Genomic DNA, 6,000 nt, shown 5'->3' on the forward strand with positions numbered 1-6,000 from the left:
TATTTTGGCAGCATCTGTGGGCTAAAGAACATGTGTAGTTAGTTGTGCATGTAAAAAGTGAGTTGGTTAAGGCTAACCTAAAATTAATTATTTTGCTGTATTCAACATCTATACTGCTAAAATGCTAATAGTTTGTAATCTTACGAATGCTTTTTTACTTGCTTTTACACAATTGAGATTTCTTCTTTATCCACTTTCTTGTTTAAAATCACTGACTTTTCTGAAGAATTTTTATTTATAGGCTTACGTGCTAAACTAATAGTTTTTAAAAATCTTTTGTAAAAAATACTAACTTATACTGCAAGGTCAATCTTTTCACATTAACGCTAGGCAAAATAGGTGCTGTGAACATAATATTCTTAGGACCCTACTCATTCAAATCCTGTATTAACTGTCAGTAAAATCTGCCATTACCTGATTGGTAAGTTGATAATGATAAAAAGAGATCTGGTTACATAATTAAGCAAGGGGATGTAGCTGAGGGTGGAGTGTCCTGTAAAAAGCATGTTCTCCACCCTTCCCTCCAAAAGCAGGTTGTAAGAATTTCCCTTGTAAAACGTTAACCTTACTGAAGTTTAAATAGTGGCTTTCCTGCCTAAACCTAGATGGAGTTCCCATCTGCCAGAGGTAAAGGGTCCTGATGGAAAAGAATTAGAAGGATTCAATTTACTCCCAATTCTTAGACAAATCTCTTACATTCCTTTATTCCCCGCTTAAGGTTGAATCCATTCTGGTTATTTGAGTCTATATGTAAAGAATCACAGAAAGCATATTTCAGAAATTAAGTAAATAAAGTAATTATTCTGGAATACATTGATATTTAAAGAAATACCAAGTAAATTATTTTACAGTACAAACAATCCCTATCTAAACTTTTCAGAAGCCAAGGTTTCATATATTCAATTTATTACATAATTGTATTTTTCTAGATTTTTTACTTATTTAAAATTTTTTTGTGAGTGGTCATAGTTATGCCAGGCTTTTATATGATTATTTGAAGCAAATTACTTGTATATAAAAAAAAAAAACCCTCATCTGAGCCCTACTAGAATGATTTGATTATATATGGAAAGTATATGAAAGATATAAAATGCAAACTTTGATTTTGTTTTAATCATAGTCCAGTATTTGTCTATTTTAGCTTATTAAAAAGATTGACATTCTGTAGAATTTTCTAAAGTATCTATACACATGCATTGCATGAAATATTAATGAAGGAAATAGTCCCACAGAAGATTATACATAAAAGGTAAGTTTGTTCATACTGAAGGTATTAGCCAGTTACAAAGTAGATTGTGGTTTTTAGGCACACAAACTCTCAGTCCTTGTAAAAGAAATGTCATTTTTTATCAGTCAATCTAAACGTGGCAATTTTTTCAATAAGAACAAGACAAGACTAATAGCCCTTTTTCATCTTTTAACATCTTCTCAAAGAGATGAGGAAAAAACATCACTAACCAAAGTGAAATACACTTTTTTAAACAGAGCATTCTTTTTCATTACATCTTAAGGAGAAAGTCTTTCAAGAACGACTTGTTTAAATTTTATTGGGAAAAGATACAGCTTAGTAAATTACTAGAATAATAATGGTTAACTTGGTCATAAACAATAACATTGACTTCTTAAAGCTAGTAATTTCTGAGTTCTATCTCACTCATTTCCATGTTCTCATGCTCAGAAAAAAAATAGGTTGTAAATATGTATCACCACATAATTAATACCTGATTTTCCATATTTTTACACATCCTTTTAATATATAGGCAAAAAAAATAAGAACAAAAATACAGAAGTAAATGAATGTCAAATGTTTAATTTTCCAATCCGCTCTTACTAGAACCATCTCATCTCATTATTTACCTAAAGGATAATTAAACATATTTGTGTTCTGGGTGGCGCCTGTGGCTCAAGGAGTAGGGCGCCGGTCCCATATGCCAGAGGTGGGGGGTTCAAACCCAGCCCTGGCCAAAAACCAAAAAAAAAAAAAAAAAAAATTTGTGTTCTGCCATTTAATTGTAACAGAGGTACTCAATGCAAGCTTTTAAAAAAGAATGTACACACAAGTATGTATAGCATATATACATGTATTAATTATCATTGTAAAATGTCCTTCAACTCCCATGGGTTTAGCTTATGATCTTTGAGCATTTCTTTTTTTTTTTTTTTTTTTTTTTTATTGTTGGGGATTCATTGAGGGTACAATAAGCCAGTTACACTGATTGCAATTGTTAGGTAAAGTCCCTCTTGCAATCATGTCTTGCCCCCATAAAATGTGACACACACTAAGGCCCCACCCTCCTCCCTCCATCCCTCTTTCTGCTTCCCCCCCCATAACCTTAATTGTCATTAATTGTCCTCATATCAAGATTGAGTACATAGGATTCATGCTTCTCCATTTTTGTGATGCTTTACTAAGAATAATGTCTTCCACTTCCATCCAGGTTAATACGAAGGATGTAAAGTCTCCATTTTTTTTAATGGCTGAATAGTATTCCATGGTATACATATACCACAGCTTGTTAATCCATTCCTGGGTTGGTGGGCATTTAGGCTGTTTCCACATTTTGGCAATGGTAAATTGAGCTGCCATAAACAGTCTAGTACAAGTGTCTTTATGATAAAAGGATTTTTTTCCTTCTGGGTAGATGCCCAGTAATGGGATTGCAGGATCGAATGGGAGGTCTAGGTTGAGTGCTTTGAGGTTTCTCCATACTTCCTTCCAGAAAGGTTGTACTAGTTTGCAGTCCCACCAGCAGTGTAAAAGTGTTCCCTTCTCTCCACATCCACGCCAGCATCTGCAGTTTTGAGATTTTGTGATGTGGGCCATTCTCACTGGGGTTAGATGATATCTCAGGGTTGTTTTGATTTGCATTTCTCTCATATATAGAGATGATGAACATTTTTTCATGTGTTTGTTAGCCATTCGTCTGTCGTCTTTAGAGAAAGTTCTATTCATGTCTCTTGCCCATTGATATAAGGGATTGTTGGCTTTTTTCATGTGGATTAATTTGAGTTCTCTATAGATCCTGGTTATCAAGCTTTTGTCTGATTGAAAATATGCAAATATACTTTCCCATTGTGTAGGTTGTCTCTTTGCTTTGGTTATTGTCTCCTTAGCTGTACAGAAGCTTTTCAGTTTAATGAAGTCCCATTTGTTTATTTTTGTTGTTGTTGCCATTGCCATGGCAGTCTTCTTCATGAAGTCTTCCCCCAGGCCAATATCTTCCAGTGTTTTTCCTATGCTTTCTTTGAGGATTTTTATTGTTTCATGCCTTAAATTTAAGTCCTTTATCCATCTTGAATCAATTTTTGTGAGTGGGGAAAGGTGTGGGTCCAGTTTCAGTCTTTTACATGTAGACATCCAGTTCTCCCAACACCATTTATTGAATAGGGAGTCTTTCCCCCAAGGTAAGTTCTTGTTTGGTTTATCAAAGATTAGGTGGTTGTAAGATGTTAGTTTCATTTCTTGGTGTTCAATTCGATTCCAAGTGTCTATGTCTCTGTTTTTGTGCCAGTACCATGCTGTCTTGAGCACTATGGCTTTGTAGTACAGACTAAAATCTGGTATGCTGATGCCCCCAGCTTTATTTTTGTTACTAAGAACTGCCTTAGCTATACGGGGTTTTTTCCGGTTCCATACAAAACGCAGAATCATTTTTTCCAAATCTTGAAAGTACGATGTAGGTACTTTGATAGGAATGGCATTGAATAGGTAGATTGCTTTGGGAAGTATAGACATTTTAACAATGTTGATTCTTCCCATCCATGAGCATGGTATGTTTTTCCATTTGTTAATATCCTCTGCTATTTCCTTTCTGAGGATTTCACAGTTTTCTTTATAGAGGTCCTTCACCTCCTTCGTTAGGTATATTCCTAGGTATTTCATTTTCTTTGAAACTATGGTGAAGGGAGTTGTGTCCTTAATTAGCTTCTCATCTTGACTGTTATTGGTGTATACAAAGGCTACTGACTTGTGGACATTGATTTTATATCCTGAAACATTACTGTATTTTCTGATGACTTCTAGGAGTCTTGTGGTTGACTCTTTGGGGTTCTCTAAGTATAAGATCATGTCGTCAGCAAAGAGGGAGAGTTTGACCTCCTCTGCTCCCATTTGGATTCCCTTTATTTCCTTGTCTTGCCTAATTGTATTGGCTAGAACTTCCAGCACTGTGTTGAATAGTAAAGGTGACAGAGGACAACCTTGTCTGGTTCCAGTTCTAAGAGGAAAAGCTTTCAGTTTTACTCCATTCAGTAAAATATTGGCTGTGGGTTTGTCATAGATAGCTTCAATCAGTTTTAGAAATGTGCCACCTATGCCTATACTCTTCAGTGTTCTAATTAGAAAAGGATGCTGGATTTTATCAAATGCTTTTTCTGCATCTATTGAGAGGATCATGTGATCTTTATTTTTGCCTCTCTTAATATGGTGGATAACGTTTATGGACTTGCGTATGTTAAACCAGCCTTGCATCCCTGGGATGAAGCCTACTTGATCATGATGAATGACTTTTTTGATGATAAGCTGTAATCTATTGGCTAGGATTTTGTTGAGAATTTTTCCATCTATATTCATGAGTGAGATTGGTCTGAAATTCTCCTTTTTGCTTGGGTCTTTTCCTGGTTTTGGTATCAGGGTGATGTTTGCTTCATAGAATGTGTTGGGGAAGATTCCTTCTTCCTCAATTTTTTGGAATAATTTCTGCAGTACAGGAATAAGCTCTTCCTTGAAGGTTTGATAGAATTCTGGAGTGAAGCCATCTGGACCAGGGCATTTTTTAGTTGGAAGCTTTTTTATTGTTTCTTTGATCTCAGTGCTTGAAATTGGTCTGTTCAGGAGGTCTATTTCTTCCTGGCTAAGTCTAGGTAGAGGGTGTGATTCCAAATATTGATCCATTTCCTTCACATTGTCAAATTTCTGGGCATAGAGTTTCTGGTAGTATTCAGAGATGATCTCTTGTATCTCTGTGGGATCAGTTGTTATTTCCCCTTTATCGTTTCTGATTGAGGTTATTAAAGATTTTACTTTTCTATTTCTAGTTAGTCTGGCCAATGGTTTATCTATTTTATTTATTTTTTCAAAAAACCAACTCCTTGTTTCATTAATTTTCTGAATGATCCTTTTGTTTTCAATTTCATTGATCTCTGATTTGATTTTGGATATTTCTTTTCTTCTACTGGGTTTAGGCTTAGATTGTTCTTCTTTTTCCAATTCCATAAGATCTCTTGTGAGATTGTTGATGTGCTCTCTTTCTGTTTTTTGAATGTAGGCATCTAAAGCGATGAATTTTCCTCTCAAAACTGCTTTTGCAGTATCCCACAGGTTTTGGTAGCTTGTGTCTTCATTGTTGTTATGCTCAAGGAAGTTAATGATTTCCTGTTTTATTTCTTCCTTCACCCATCTGTTATTCAACAGAAGATTGTTTAATTTCCATGCCTTTGGGTGGGGTTGAGCATTTTTGTTAGAGTTGAGTTCCATCTTTAGTGCCTTATGGTCTGAAAAGATACAAGGTAAAATGTCAATTGTTTTGATTCTGTTGATATTTGTTTTGTGTCCCAGGATATGATCAATTTTGGAGAATGTTCCATGGGGTGATGAGAAGAATGTATATTCTTTATCTTTGGGGTGGAGTGTTCTATATACGTCTATCAAGCATAGTTGGTCTAGGGTCTCATTTAAATCTCTTACATCTTTGTTTAATTTCTGTTTAGAGGATCTGTCCAGCTCTGTAAGAGGTGTGTTAAAGTCCCCTGTTATGATGGTATTATCAGATATCATATTGCTCAGACTGAGTAAGGTCTGCTTCAAGAATCTGGGAGCATTTAAATTGGGTGCATAAATACTTAGAATGGAAATGTCTTCTTGTTGTAGTTTTCCCTTGACCAATATAAAGTGACCATCTTTGTCTTTTTTGACTTTAGTTGCTTTAAATCCACATGTATCTGAAAATAAGATTGCAACTCCTCTTTTCTTCTGAATTCCATTTGCCTGAAAAATTGTCT

The sequence above is a fragment of the Nycticebus coucang genome, chromosome 11, assembly GCF_027406575.1.
Source record: "Nycticebus coucang isolate mNycCou1 chromosome 11, mNycCou1.pri, whole genome shotgun sequence".
NCBI lineage: Eukaryota > Metazoa > Chordata > Mammalia > Primates > Lorisidae > Nycticebus > Nycticebus coucang.